Source organism: Marmota monax, unplaced genomic scaffold (genome assembly GCF_021218885.2).
Source record: "Marmota monax isolate L192 unplaced genomic scaffold, Marmota_monax_Labrador192_F-V1.1 WCK01_AAM20220418_F8-fsc00035, whole genome shotgun sequence".
Classification (NCBI taxonomy): Eukaryota; Metazoa; Chordata; class Mammalia; order Rodentia; family Sciuridae; genus Marmota; species Marmota monax.
The window spans coordinates 4,022,734-4,037,809 of record NW_026691961.1 but is presented as its reverse complement, the minus strand read 5'-3'; the positions used below and the strand labels follow the sequence as shown (position 1 = coordinate 4,037,809).

Sequence of the window (15,076 nt, the reverse complement as noted above, 5' to 3'; positions counted from 1 at the left end):
ACTAACTGGGCGGTAACCGTAGACAGACGGGGCATGACGGGAGGGAGTGGGTCACAGGGGGGTTCCATGGTTTGTCCTTGGATCCTCACTTTTTCTCTCTGATTTCTGATTACCACAGGGCGAGTGCTTTCCTTCCACCATGATCTGCCATTCCTCCATGATCTGCCCTACCACCCCGATTCAGCACCCCACCTCAGGCCTAGGGCCATGGAACCAGCCGACCGCAGGGTGCACCTCTGAAACCGTGAACCCAAAATAAATGTTTGCCTTCTTTACACTGTTTTTGTGGGGTATCTCAGTCCCAGTGACAACCAGATGACTAATGTTTTGCAGTGAAACTCAGACTTAAAAGATGCGGCTGGACTGGAATCACAGACCGAATACATGAGGTAGTGTGTCCCTGAACCCTTCATGTGACTCCCTCTTCCCCAGCAGAACCTCGACTCCTGATCCCCACGACCCTCAGGTCAGGAACCGGAGGGTAGAGCAACGTGAACCCAGCTCAGATGATGGAGTGCAGATGGGTCCATCGAGCTACAGTCAAAGAGGAGATCGAAACTGAGGGTCGTTGCCAGGAAATTATCAGGGACGCTCGGTGCGGCCACAGTCATTGGTAGGCCCAGCAATTCTTGTTCAGCATGGACTTGGGGAACGTCAGGGTCATAAACCTTGGCACTGATGGTGTCCTCACCTGCAGGGGGCAGCAGAGAGCAGAGAGCAGAGAGCACATGGCTGCCTCCTCACGTAGGGCAGGTCCCCTGGGCTGGCAGGAATAGGTGGGACCTTCCCCAGGGACTCCCAGGAGAAGAGCGGAGCCGGTGTTGGTGAGCTTTAGGTGCCGCTGAAGGCAGACGGGGTCAGAGAAACAGCTCCATTCCATGGTGACCCGTCGAACTTGTCATTTCTCAGTCCACTAAACGCAGATGGTACACCCAGCAAAATAATACAGATCTACCCACCAAAAATGCACGAAGCACCTATCATGCGCCAGGCAACACGGAGGGCAGCACAGGTAACAGGAGAAAAGGCCATATAGCTGGTGCCAACTGAATTCTAAAGTGGGGGACAGTACAGTACTCTGTTTACACTGTGTGGGTGTGACGATGTCTTCATAGGCTCACATGTGCCAACACTAAGCCAAGAACCAATCATCACAACACGAACAGACCAACAAAAACAAAACAGGCATGAATAACCTTCAAGGATGAGAAAATAGGCTCAGAGAGGTAAGGAATATCCTCAAGGTCACACAGCTAGTAAGCAGTGGCACCAGGTTTCAGGTTTGAGGACAGTGTGAAATCACCATGTTGGACGGCTTCTTGTGTCTGTGGAATTGTTGATTTTTTTCCAAGTGTGAATGCAAAGCTTTCCTTAGGGAGCCTCTAACTGCGTGGGTGCAGGGAGAAGACAGAGCAAGTTCCGCCGAGAGGTTATGACACACTGCTCTGTCCCAGAGGTACTCCGAGGTCTTGTGGGTGAGTGTGATCTGGTTTTTATTTTTTAACAAAGTCATAAATAGTTGATGCGCTGAGGCTGGCCACCTCTCCGGCCTCCTTCTCTCTCCGCGGTGAGGTCTGCCTCACAACCTCTTAGGACCAGGAGATACGTTTTAACCAAAAAGAAAATGTCTCAGCCACAGAGTTGCTGACATGACAGTTCCATTTGTCTGCTCAGAGAGGGAGACAGGGGAGGGGACGGGAAGGCAGGGAGTCACCTGCCCCTGCCTGACCCATTCTCAGGGTTAGGACTCTGAGCAGGGCTCCATTCCAGACCCCTGGTCGCCTTTGGAGACCAGGAATCAAGATACAGGATGGTACCAGTGTCTGCTGTCGGCCACCAAAACTGGAAATGAACCCAGGCTGGCACCAACTGGAATGAAACCTATTAGAAGTTATTAGCCTGCAAGATCTCCAGGAAGGGATGGGATGGGCTGAATGAATGAATGGCGTCCCCATGTCCTAATACCTGAAACCGGGCTTAGAGCCCCGGAGGGAAAGCTGACCTTCTGACCCCTGACTTCCAGCCTCAGGACCACTGGGAGAAGGACCCGCTGCTGTTTTAACATCTGTTCCTACAGCAGCTGCACCAGGTGGACGGGCTTTGACGCTGCACCAAAGTCCATCCCCAAACTCACACTGAAGAGCAGAGCAGCAGAGGACCACTGGCCTTGTGAGGCCAAGGCCTGGACACGCTACCTGGACCCCTGTGGGCCACTGCTGCCCTGTCTGGGTGGCTGTCACTAGCACTGGGGGCGGTGCCCACTGCCAAGATGAAGCGCGGAGTGAGCAACCTGATTGGTGGAAAAGAGGTCACATGCTTTGGCTCTAGCTGCAAGGGAGGCTGCAAGGTTGGTGTCCGGCTTCCGCAGGGGAAGGCGGGGAGGTTGAGCAGAGGTCCTGAGAGGTCAGGGGACACCACCTCTGCGTACCTGTCCTCTCCCTGGAAGGCACCTCCTTGAGTCTCACTTGATGAAAATCAGCCCCTGGTCCAAATGCCAGGCCTTCCCCAGGACTTTCTGACCACGAAAATAGTGGCCTTGCCACCGCACTCCAGGCAATGGCCCTGCTCTGCAAAAGCATGTGGCCCTGAGAGGTATCAATGACCCATTTATTTGCTTGTCCCTTCCCAGGAGCAATAGTACTTTCGTGGAAGGACAAGTCTCTGTTTGGCTTGCCTCTGTATCCTGAATGCCCAGTGCAATTCCTGGAATGTAGGAGATGCTCAATAAATATTAGTTGAATCCATGACTCATATGGTCACTAATAGTTCAGATATCCCACCCCCCCCCCCGCCGCCAATGAAAATGTAGCCATTTCTAGGAACTGATTCCATCTTATTGTTCTCTCTCCCTCCCAGAGCCCAGCAGAGGGCTGAGCCCCAAGAGGGCCCCAGGGACTACTGGAGAGAGGACGGCAGGGGTGGGTGAGCCTCTTTAGACTCTCCTTGACCCCAAACACTGGGATGCAGAATGCGAGAGTCTCAAGTTGAAATCTTTTCTAATGATGCTTCCCAGCTTCAAGCCGGCATGCGACAGAATCGTGTCTGTCTTTCCAAAGCTATTGTCACACGCGTAGCCAGCCTCTGTGTGTTGTTTACACGGAATCTTCTTCCGGTAAGTAGCAATAAGCAGCTACCTGATGCCGTTCGTGAGCAGAAGAGCTTCTTTATGCCGAGCAGCAGATGGGAAGGTTTCCGCTGGGGGCCCATGTGGCCTCCGTGGTGGCATCAGGACTAAGCTCTGGGTCTCTGGCAGCTTTGGATCCACCTGTCCTGATCAGGGCAAGGGGCATCTGTGTCCCTTGGAGTTCCCACGCTAATATCCTTTCATTCTCTTCTCCTGGTGGCAGTGTGGGTGCGTCTGGTGCTGTACCTGGGCTCGGAGGCCTCTTGGGAATGAATATCCTCGACCAGGGAACGTGGGTAAGACACGCAAGAAGGCCCAGAGGCAGACTGCTGTCCTGATGTCTAACTCCTTGACTTCCTTTCGGCTCAGGCTTGGGCCACTATGGGAGCGGCTTGTGTTAATAGGCAGAGGCGGATCCAGACATGCGCATGCGCTCACACACACACTCGGGGCTGGGCACTGCATTAGAACACCCTGTGCGTTCCCCCGTGTACCCTGGGTGGTGGAGACCCTTCTTACAGGTGCAGGGACCAAGGCTTGGAGAGGTGGTCCTGTTTCCCCGGGGCTGTGCAGACAGAGACCTTGGGGACAGGGGTGACTTCTTTCCTGGGTTAGGGTTGGGGCAGTTCTGAGACAGGCCACCCCAGCCTCGGCCTCACCGGGCTCCCAGGTGGACTCTGGCAGGTCCCCGGGCAGGGGTGCCCCAGGCTCCTGAGTTATTGAGATCGCAGCTCGGCCGAGGCGGGCAGCGTGAGCCGCATGCTGATGGGCAGGCGCGGCGGCCGTGCGGGCCCCAAGGCCACTCTGCGTGGGAAGCAGCTTTTCTTTCCAATCTCAGTGATGGACAGTTCGGGGCCCGGCCAGGCTGTGCCAATCAATCCGCGATTCCTGGGGGCCTGCTCTGTGCCAGGCACTGTGCCGGGTTCTGCAAACACAGCCGTGGACATGACAGCGGGGCAGGCCAGGCCTGCAGGGGGGGGGGGGCGTCTCAGTCATCCACCCCTGCTAGATGCCTTCAGGCCAGGTGTATGGATACAGCCCTGGCCCCCACCCCCAGGGAGCTGCCCATCAAAAAGCAGAGAGAGGCATGCACTGAGGTACGTGTGACCAAGGAGGCATGGGGGGGGGGGCACAAATCAGGAAACTAGATCAGGTCGGGAGCAAGTCAGGCAATGTCCCTAGAAAATAAAGTCTGATCCAAGATCAGAAAGATGAGCAAGAATAGCAGAGGGTAAGACTATGGAAGTGTAAGAAGTAGGAGCAAAGCCCAGACCCCGGGGCAGGAAAGAACTTGTAGGAAGAGGCCCGTGGTTCTCAGCAGCCCCAAAGAATCCTGAGATCACCGACCCGGTCAGCAGAGGTGCGAGCCGCATGCAGCCCACATAAATCCAGGCCGCCTTCTGTCCAGTCTCAGTAGGGCATGAGGCCGGAGAAAGGGAATCTGAGCTCAATACGAACCGGGGAAGAGCCGTGTGTATCTTTCCCAAAGTGTAGTGAGTTATTTTCTCAGCAATGTGACACAGAGTCACGGGTCTGGAGTCCTGAAATCAGATCTTCATCAGCCGTCTCTCTTCCAGAACCCCACGGCCACTGTAGAGAAAATGACGCTCCGAGCCCAAGAGGAAGTTGGAAAGGAAAGGGTACCTGTGTATCCTCCCCCGCCTTTTCATTTTAAGGACACTCGCACAGCTTCAGAACAAATCAGGATTCATCTGCTAGTAACCCTCCTGGGTCCTGCACGGGATTCCTTTGCCACCGCCCGGCCTTCCCCTCACTATCTGCAGGCACAGGAATGACAGGTTATTTTTAAGTGTCCTTTCTTCACCTTCCCATGGACTTGACGTGGGAGCAGGGTTCTCTGATCCATGCCCCAGGCTCAGGCTTTCTTCTCCTTGCTGCAGGAGGCGATGAAAGTGCTCAACAGGGTCTGCAGGGCTGCACTGCGTATGTTGGACTTCTCCTTGGAAATGACAAGAAGCCGATGGAGGGTTTGTCACAGGGAGGAAACACAATGAGATCTCAAGGCGAAGACTCCAGCTTTCTCAAATCAGGGAGGAGCTTCCCAAGGCCAGCAGAGACCGTCCTCCCTAATTCATCTGCTTCTGCAGGGCCTCAGTCACCTGCCGTGGCTCCTGATGTAACGTGCATTTCTGGAACTCGGCATCATCCACAGTTAGAGCAGACAGTTCTGCCTGGTGGGCGGCGTCCTGTGTGCTGTGGGGCGGCCAGCATCACGGGCCTCAGTTCACTAGCTGCCGTTAGCATCCCTCCCACTGTGACAACTGAAGAGGCCTTCCTGTGGCCAAATGTCTCTAAGGGGAAGAGGAAAATTGCCCCTGTCAAGAAGCACGGTTCTGTGGTTTAATATTTAAAAATATTAATGTTTTTCTTGCCATGTCACAGGATTATGGTCCATATCATGTCTGCTCAAGGGTACGTGGGAGCCTCAGTTTCCAGGGACATTGACATTTGACATTTGTCCCCTCTGTTCAAGTCCTGTGGGTTGTGTTCGGCTCCTGATGGCCTTTCCCCAGCTTGTGAGCCTCATTGAAGACACTATGGTCATGCGACAGTCTGCGCAGGGAGGATGTCAGGCAGCCAGGACTTCAGTGTCCGGAGCTGTGAGTCCTTTGGTGAATCCCCCTGGGGATGTCTCCAAACTCCTAAATTATTTGCATTTTTTTTAAAAAAATTGACCTTGAATACAAAGATCTTTGGATGACAACTGCAAGAATTCGTATTTCTAGCTCAGAAAACCACTCGGAGTGCTTTCTGGAAGGAGGGCTATTGTGTCAGGCAGAGGAAAAGGAGGTTCGGGCGTACCCCCAGCTGCCTCGGTGATTCATCTGTCTCACAACTCTCTAAAAAGACACCCGGCTCGGGAGTCTGTATCCCCAGCTCCCCACATGCTCTGATTTCTCTTTAGAAGAAGAGCAGGTGGCCCGGCTGCCACAAAGTACCTAGGAGGGAACTTGCCGGAGTTCCGTTCATTGGAACAGAAATGACAGAATGTCAATTTCCCTCCTAACTGCATGTCATCCTCGGGAATCAAATAAGCAATTACACCAGGCTAAATTGAATTCATTTCGGATTCAGATGGGCGGCGGCACTGAGGTTGCTCCGTGGAGGGGAAGCAGCCTCTCGGAAGGCACGTGTAATAGCAAGTTCACGGGGCGGGTCTCTGAGCACTGCAGCCTCCCACGGCCTCGGCTTCTGCCCGGCCTCTGCAGGCCCACCCTCCCGTCTGACACCCGATGGTGCGGGCAGGGTATGTGCCCTTGTAAGATCGGCCCCCTTCATTAGTGACCGCCTGGGGGCTCTGTCTTTTTAACTGGCCCCACCAGACAACACTGTGATCTTTGAAGCTGAGGTAAAGAGGGGGAGGATGTACACCACCCCCATAGGACTGAACCCAGGGGCGCTTTACCACTGAATTACGACCCCAGACCTCTTCGTTTTTATTTAGAGACAGGGTCTTGCTAAGTTGCTTAGGGCCTCTTTAAGTTGCTGAGGCTGGCCTCTACCTTGCAATTCTCCTGCCTCAGCTTCCTGAGTTGCTGGGATTACAGGTACAGGCCACCACACCCAGCCAGGCCAGGTACAAAATAGGTACCCCAAAGCCACGCCCCCAACACCCACCTCCTCCAGCCACACCCACCCCTTCGGTTACCACTCAGGAACTGGCTGATGGGGTTAAGGCTCTCAGAACCCCATCATTTCTCCTCTGAACCTTCTTGCATGGTCTCACACATGAGCTTTTGAGGGACACCTCACATCCAAACCATAACAGCTCATTTATTTAAAAATGTGGGTCATTGGATGGTAAAATGGATCAGTTCATTTAATGCTAAAAACAACTCTCTGAAATAGGCATTATTATTATTATAATTTTCTGCACTTTTACAAAATCTTATACGGAGACAGTGCTCACCTACATTCCCTGTTTCCTTGATTAGTTGGGGCCACGCGACTCATTCTGGCCCACGGGTTGTGAGCAGCAAGGACAAGTGTCGCTTCTTGAGCCTGGGAAGCTGACACCGCCTCCTTCCTTCTCTTCTGCTGCGGCAAAGGTGGAGGCCACAGGGTCCCCATGGTGCGGTGCCGAGAGGGCAGGTGCTGATGATCACAGACACAGGTGTGTGAAGGTTCTGCACGTGCATTCTTCCCCAGAATCCCTGCCAAGTTCACGTCCGGCCTCTGGCACACTTTCAGTAGCAAGGAACTCACCACCCGCCCGGGCACCTCATGAGTGGTTGGTCTCTCCCTCCAAAGGTGCTCATCCGATCCTCGGGAGCCACCCAGATCAAGTGGTGTTCAGTAGCCTCCTTGCCCTTAAACAGAACACCTTTCAGTGGGTGGACTTGGGCACCCCATCCTTGGTGAGATTCCCTTTTCCCAACCTGAGTTCTTGGCTTTCCTTTCTTGGCTTGGGGTTGAGTTCACCTGCCTCTCAGGCTACAGACGGGGAAGTGTAGGCCTGCAGAGGGCACGTGGCCGTGCCAGTCATTGCTTAATAGAAGAACCCGGCATTGAAGCACCCAGCTCCTTCAGGGAAAGGATTCACCTCTGTTCTGTGTGTTCACCGCTGTGTGCTAAAGCAGTGCCTAGCACATAGTATGCACTCAATTAATATTTGTTGAGCAAACAAATAAACCCAACAGTGCAACTCCCCCTTTTTCTTACAATGTGAAGAAATCAGCCGTCAATCGTAAATTCCATGGTGAACTCCTATCTTGAAACCGTTGTGCACACGCCACTGTAATGTCACAGCTTAATTCAAATAAGACATTTATCAAATAGGCTGGGGCTTCTAAGACACCTAAATTGGACAAAAGAAAAAAAATCATATGATTTGTGTAAAAAAAAAAAAATAATGATTTTGGTGAAGGCACGTTCCATCACCCCACCCCCAACCACGGCTTTGACTCTGCTGGTATTATTAAAACCTTGCTCAGAGACGTGTTCCCAGAGCCTTACATTCCAAGTCTCCCCACCCGTATCATGGTGATTTCTGAGCCTTATTAAGACATATATAAACTTGGGGGCATATTTCAATGGTTCAGGTAACAGCTTCATGGATAAGGCTCCGTGCCATAAGAACTACCAGGCTCTGACATTAAAAATTGTTATTTGTATTTTTCCCTGAGATGTGGCATTAAAATAAAGGTAAACTTTTCAATCGGAAAGATAGATAGGATACTGAGATGAAAATAAACACTGGTTAATAATAAAACTACCGATAAATAGACCTTTTCATGAAACTTGTGTTTAGGCAATAGTTCAAACACGGGTTCCTTGCTGGGAGACTCCGCCTCCTCAACAGGTGAGGCAGCCTCTTCCTGAGAAAGTTGAGGAGACCAGGTGCCCACCCAGGCTCTGGCACTAGCTGTTGTGAGCTGTTGTGATCCACCTTTTCATTGTATGTAAAATTGAGAATAAGATGAAATTCATTGGTTTAGTCAATTTTTTTAAAACTCAGCTTTAGAACTCATAAGAAGCCAAGCACCAGTGGCTCAGGAGGCTGAGGCAGGAGGATCGTGAGTTCAAAGCCAGCTTCAGCAACTTAGCAAGGCCCTTGGATACTTGGTGAGACTCTGTATCTCACCAAGTATCCCAGGGCCTTGCTTATTTTATTTAAATAAAATATATAAAAAGGGCTCAGTGGTTAAGCACCTCTGGGTCCAATCCCCAGTACCAAAAATATTTAATAAGCACACATAAGATATGCCATGCACTGAATGTTTGATTGCTTTCTACAATAAAGGTGTGGGCAGTTAACTAGTTACTGGAGTGGCTATGTGGGTGAGTAGATGGATAGATGTGATAGTAAGTAGATAGATCTGTGGATGGATGGATGGATAAGATGTATGGGTGGGTGAGTGGGGATAGATGGATGGATAGATGGATGGGTAGGTGGATGGGTGGATAAGATAGATGGGTGGGTGGATGGATGGATGGAAGTATGAGATATATGGGTGGGTGGGTAGATGTATAAGATGGATGAACCAGTGGGTGGGTGGATGGATGGGTGAATGGATAGATGGATGGATGGATGAACAGCCCGTAGATAGAATTGGTAAGAGTCTCTGTGTTTCCATTGTCACCCACCCACACCTTCATTTAGCAGTTCTCTATCTCCATACACCTTACATAAATCTGGTTCCATCCCCAACCAATGGGCCCATCCTGGCCAAGGGGACACTTTAGACTGATTCCAGATGAGACAAAGCCCTTTAGCTCCAACTCCAAAACTGGAGCTGCCATGCCCTGGAGAGAAGCAACTCTCTCTGCTGGGTTTAGGTCTGGCAGGTGTCCTCCTGGCTTTGCCGAGTGGACGGTGGGTCCACACAGAGGGAACTGCCCAGGAGGGAGGCCCCCGGAGGGAAAGCAGAGTCCAGGGAACGGCAGAGGGTGCTGACTCGATGGTTCGACATCCGAATCTTGCAACCCTTATGCACAGAGCTCACCTTTTAAAACCATGTAAAATTTTAAATCTCCTTTTTTTTTCCTTTTGGTCTCTTGCAACCAAATGAGATCAGTTAGATGAGCTGGAAGATGGTAATGGTGCAACGTGTGTAAAGGATCTGGAAGGAATCAGCCCAGCCTCTCAATCGCTGCCCGTTCCCTTGGTCACCCACAGCCTGTGGGCCACCTGTGACCTACAAGGAGTCTGAAAACCAACCTGACGGGCTACTTCCCAATTATTACCCAATATTTGCATTTTCCTGGCCAAAGAGCAATGCCAAGTCTTGGGCTGATAGCCTTCTACTGAACCCAGCTTTGAGCAAGGGCCCCTCCTTACCAAGGAATTCCATAAAACTGTTTTCTCTCTGTACCCAAAGGATGTGGTGGGGAGAACATGTTTATTTTCCCCCAAAGCAGTGCTTGTATGTAAAGGGTTGCTCAACACTGTTCCTGATACGTGATATCCTCTGGAGGGTCTTTGCAACTTTAAAACACTGTAATTGCATTAAAAAAAAAAAAACACAGAGAGAAATGTCTCTCTGCGTTTTGGGGCAACGTTCATTCCCAGAGCTTGACATGAGCCTGGCTCACTGGATGTACTCCGTACTGGGCAAATCATTAACGAGCACATTTGACCTTCCCCCAACCCTCATCTCCCGTCCGCTCACTTGAGATGACCCCAGAAGAGAACGACCTTCAGAGGCAAATTAGATTTCAAAATCATCCCATAAAGGGGGCAACCACTTAGAGACAACCTCTCCCTTCAAAGCCCTCGAGATCCCCCATGCTGTGAAAGTAGAGGTGGCTTCCGTGTGTGCCCAACACAGTCCCGTTTGCCCTCCACCTCAGGCAGACCCTGGGCACCTGGGCTGGCGTGTCCGAGGACAGGGTGACCGGTGTTTGAGGCATCATGCCAACAGCATCCGGCCATCGCCTGAGAGATGTGCAGGAGAGACCCAAGGACCGGGGGGACCGACAGAGTCTGATTTTCTACCTTCTGCTTTCCGGGGCTCTGGGTGGGACGGAAGTCCCTCCAGCCCTGTTTGGTCCCCTTCTCCTTCCTCACCACCTCCTGCTCTCCCTCTCTCTCCCCAATGAGAGCCACCAAAGGGAGATTTCCGTCTGTCCTCTGAGTCCCTCCCAGGGCAGAGCATTCCCAGGTAGATACAAAATATTCTGCGCTTCCCTCTTCCTCCCTGTGCGCGTGATCTTGAGGAACCGGAAAGATGGAAGGGAAATCCTCTCAGCCAGCTTCACGTTAGACTCAAAAACCACGATGATTCATTCTTTTTCCATCCAAGTAAAATCCCTGTCTTTACAGTAACCGTGATGAATGGAGCCGGCGTCCTTGGAGATTTATATACGTCTCCCCCGGGGCTTCCTGCCCTCCCCCCTTTCTTCTCCTCCCCCCACACCCTCCCCCCCATCTTCTTTCCATTTTTAGTGCCACAAAGTTGCACAAGGAAGTATTTTATAGAAAATCCATGTCTGGGGATTTATTCCAGCCTTTATCATAAATTATGGCGGCAGAGAACCAGGCTCTGGCTGTAGGATTCCAAACAGTTCGACGACGTGATTGCAAGAGAGTCCGCGCCCGCCTCCAGCCTGAGAATTAGGGAACCTGATGTTGCTTTCCCAGATGGGAGTCACCAACCTGGAGACAAAGGAGTCACCTTTGAGGAGAAGGCAAGGCTGAGGTCTGGGAGGAAGGCTATCCGTCGCCCCCCGCCCCACCCCGAAGAATACTACACGGACAGAGAATTCTCTCTTTAAAAGCCCAGATGGGCCTCTTCTGGGGCATGGAAATGCCAGCTCATCCCACTAAACGGTTTCCCGGCCTGAAAAATGACCTCATCCCTTGATTCATCTTCACAGTTAATATAATGACCTTTAAAAGCGAGTCACTGAGAAGTGGATAAAGTTAAAAAATATTTGAAAAAAAAAATAGCAAGAAAGCCCTGGAAAGATGATCAGGGATCCTTTCAAGGCTGATCATCGCACCTGGCCTGTGACTTACACCCTAAACCCATGGAGCACGCCGGCCCCTGGGCTGTCCTGCTCGGGATCAAACTCCAAATCACTTCCACGGTCCGTTTTCCTCCTGGCCCACATCTCTGTGGCCGGTCCACGCTTTGGTCATGTCTCCATGGAGCTCACCAAGGACGCCCATCTCTCTCGTCATCTTTCAAATCCGCCACCCAGCCGACGACCCAGCCTCTGGGCAGTGCAGCGGATCCTCCCCTCTTTGGGTAGAAAAGCCCCAGTTTTCTCTAAGAAAATGTCCACCCATCCTTGCCAACAGTCGGGATGAGATCATCAATGATGACCGCGTCCCTTCCCCAGGCCTGGGGAGACGGGGGAGTCAAACTGAGTTAATCAGATACCTGCCCCGGGGCTGTGAGCCCGTAATGGAAGGATTCCAGGGTGATAAGTAGTTGGACCAGATTTCTCTTGACAGCAGGGGACCCCCAGCAGAGGACCTCACCTTGTTCAGGTCCAAATAACGTGTTTATTCCCATTCTCGTGGAGCTGGGTTCTGCGTCATCTCCTGGATTCTGGATGCTTCCCTGTTGTTCTGATGGGGTAGATGGGTCCCCCCAAAGCTCCTGTATTGGGGTGAGAGGTGACATGGTCGGGTTAGGGGTGCTGTGGCCCAGCCTGTTAGATTAAACGGGTCGATAATTGGAATGCACTGCCTGTGTTAACTGTGGGCAGGTGGGGTGTGGCTGGAGGAAGCCGGTCCCCCAGGGGCGTCCCCTAGGGGAGGATAGGCCTTGCCTTTGGCTTCTAGTGTCTGTTTCCCGCTGTCAGGAGCTGAGCGGCTCTCCTCCTCCACCCCCTCCTTCCACCATGACGGTCTGCCTCATCCAGAGCGATGAAGTTGGCTGATCCTGGGCTGAACCTCCAAAACCGTGAGCCCCAAATCATCTTTTCCTCCTCTACGTGGTTCTCTAAGTTTGTATGTTTATCACGACAATGGAAAACGGGCCAGAGCACCTGTGTATGACCTCCCAGGGAGCCCATGTTTTTACTCAAGTGAGCACTGTTGGCTTGTATCGTTTGCGGGCATAGAGCCAAGGGGCACAAGTGGCCTAGTGTGTCTCTACTCCAAGAGTGATCAGAGGCCAGATGTGACACATGAGAGATGCTGTGGTTTGGGTATGAGTATGTCCCCGGGCTGTGGACCTTTAGGAGGTGAAACCTAATGGGAAGTATTCGGATCACCGGGCGCATGCCGTTGAGGGGGACTGGGGGACCCTGGCCCTTCCTCCTTCTCTCTTTGCTACCTGGATTGTGATATAAGTATTTTTTCCAGTACGTGCTTCTATCATGAAGTGGTAGCAGGTCGGAAGCAAGGGGCCCACCTGATCTTGGACTGGAACCTCCAGAACCATGGAGTCAAAGCAAACCTTTTCTCCTTATAGTTGCCTCAAGTATTTTGTTATAGCACCATGAAGCTGATTAACACAGGCATCTAATAGGAATGCATAGTATTGCCCTCCACCCTAGACCCACTGAATCAGATCTGCATCTTAACGAGGTTTCCCCGAGTGGTTCCCTGTGCACGCTCAGGTATGAGAAGTGCTAGTTTAATGGGAAACTCCTTGGACTCTGGCTTGGATGGAGCTGCACCTTCCTCCTTAGGGAAGTCAGACCTCTCTTCTGGGTCCTCATTCTCCACCTCCTACACAGGGGTCCTTTCTGCTTCGTTAGTTTATTTAATCCTACACTCACTCACTAAATAGCTATTGACCCAGAGACATTACACTAACAACTGGAGACAGAAAAACAAACAAAATGTAGTTGCCTGCTTCACAAAGGTCACCGCCTGAAAAAAGAGAAAAGACTAGAAGCAAAGAGTGGCCACAGTACAGACCCCGGTTTCCTCATTTAAAACACAGGAGGAGTCATAGTACCTTCCCCATCAGGTTTTTAGAAGGACTGCCTTTTTACAAATCCATGTCAAATATGAGCACGGTCCCTGCGCAGAGCTGATCGATACGTGTTAGATATTATTAGCAATTATTTCAAGCACCATGATGGATGTCTGCGATTGTATTGGCTTATATTTTGTAAATGTTTTCGATTGATCAGGTGCGTGTCTCAGACCTTGAAAAAAATCTATACTGACTTAGCTCTCCACCCAGCTATAGGAGGTGAGGAAGCTCTTGTTATCCCCATTTGACGGATGGAGAAAAGGAGACAGTGGGCAGCACCAGCCTCAGTGTGGGTGTGGAGGTGAGCATGAGGGGGGAGGTAAGCAAGACCAGCTCTCTTTGGGTGTGTGTTCAGGGACGGGGAAGCATGCAGAAGAGGGAACACTCGATCTAGAAGATGACCACGATCCTACATCAGGCCAGAAGAGGCTGTGTGGGCAGAAGTGTCCCACAGAGAAGGGGTGACAGGGGCAGAGCGGAGAGATGCAGATGGACCAGAAATTCCAATGCGTTCTATTTTGACTCCCAGGCTCCACAGCTCTCAGGGGCTCTTGAGGCTAATACATCACAGTGTCCAGAGTACCTAGAGCAGTGCCTGGAACGTGGTGATTATGCCAAAAGAAAAAGTGATTGGTGGGGAGCAGGGTACCCAGGATTGAACTCAGGGGCGTGACCACTGAGCCACATCCCCAGCCCTATTTTGTATTTTATTTAGAGACGGGGTCTCACTGAGTTGCTTAGCACCTCGCTTTGGCTGAGGCTGGCTTTGAACTCGAGACCCTCCTGCCTCAGCCTCCCAAGCTGCTGGGATTATAGGCACGTGCCACCGCACCTGACAGAAAAAGTAATTTCTGAATGAAGAAATGGCTGTCCTTTCAAACGATATTTTTAATGCATATACTTCATTTCATGGAAGTCAAACAAATGACAATCTGGCATTAGATTCTTAAATAATTTAGAAGGCTCTGACACTCGAAACTCCACAAAGGATCCTGCAGCAGGCGGCACTGAGGTGGGAGGGGACAGTCCCACTCACTCTCTTTCAGGAGCACAATAGGGACCGAGAGACACTGGCATGGACTTCAGAAACTGCTGAGCCACCTGTCTCTGGTGGGCTCTCTGGGGTTGGAGTCTGGGCTGTGAAGAATTCTCTTATTTTATTTTTTAATAGGACTACACATCGGGGAAAGGAAGGAGGAGAAAACCCGCTGGAAATGGGGAGAAGTGGAGCCGGAGAAACCCCGGGCAGCTCGGAGGGAACCCCAAAGAAGTTCTAGGTGGCATCAGTGGGGCCCAAGTGGGGCCCAGATGCCTGGGGCCTGGCCCCTGGGTCACTAAATCCCAGGCTGGAGCTGGCCGGGAAAGGCCTGGGGCCAGCTGGTCTCTGCAGGGGCCACCTGCAAACCACTCTCCCTGGAGACGGGCGGCAGGTCCTTCCTGTAGAGGAAGGTCCTTCCCTACCTGGGCAGGGCACGTCCGGGGCAGATTCCAGGCTCCTGTGCCAGAACGGTCAGAAACCTGGCCACCGCGTGTCCAGCCGGCTTCTGCC

At 51.8% G+C, this 15,076-nt stretch overlaps 2 long non-coding RNA genes across 3 annotated transcripts in view; one reads left to right on the top strand and one right to left on the bottom strand.

Moving 5' to 3' along the window:
* Positions 1-369, top strand: part of LOC124081183 (uncharacterized) — a 15,000-nt gene extending 14,631 nt beyond the window's left edge. The window contains exon 4 of the long non-coding RNA XR_006847982.2: positions 119-369. This is a non-coding gene — a long non-coding RNA (uncharacterized LOC124081183). The remainder of the gene's footprint in view (positions 1-118) is intronic.
* The window catches only part of LOC131423395 (uncharacterized), a 16,253-nt gene extending 1,177 nt beyond the window's left edge, over positions 1-15,076 (bottom strand). The window contains exons 1-3 of one of the 2 annotated variants that reach the window (XR_009224884.1): positions 14,989-15,076; positions 12,075-12,195; positions 11,114-11,243 (exon numbers count right to left, since the gene is read on the bottom strand). This is a non-coding gene — a long non-coding RNA (uncharacterized LOC131423395). Of the gene's footprint in view, positions 1-11,113; positions 11,244-12,074; positions 12,196-14,988 lie in introns of those variants that run through there. The other variant, XR_009224886.1, reaches the window with a different exon arrangement.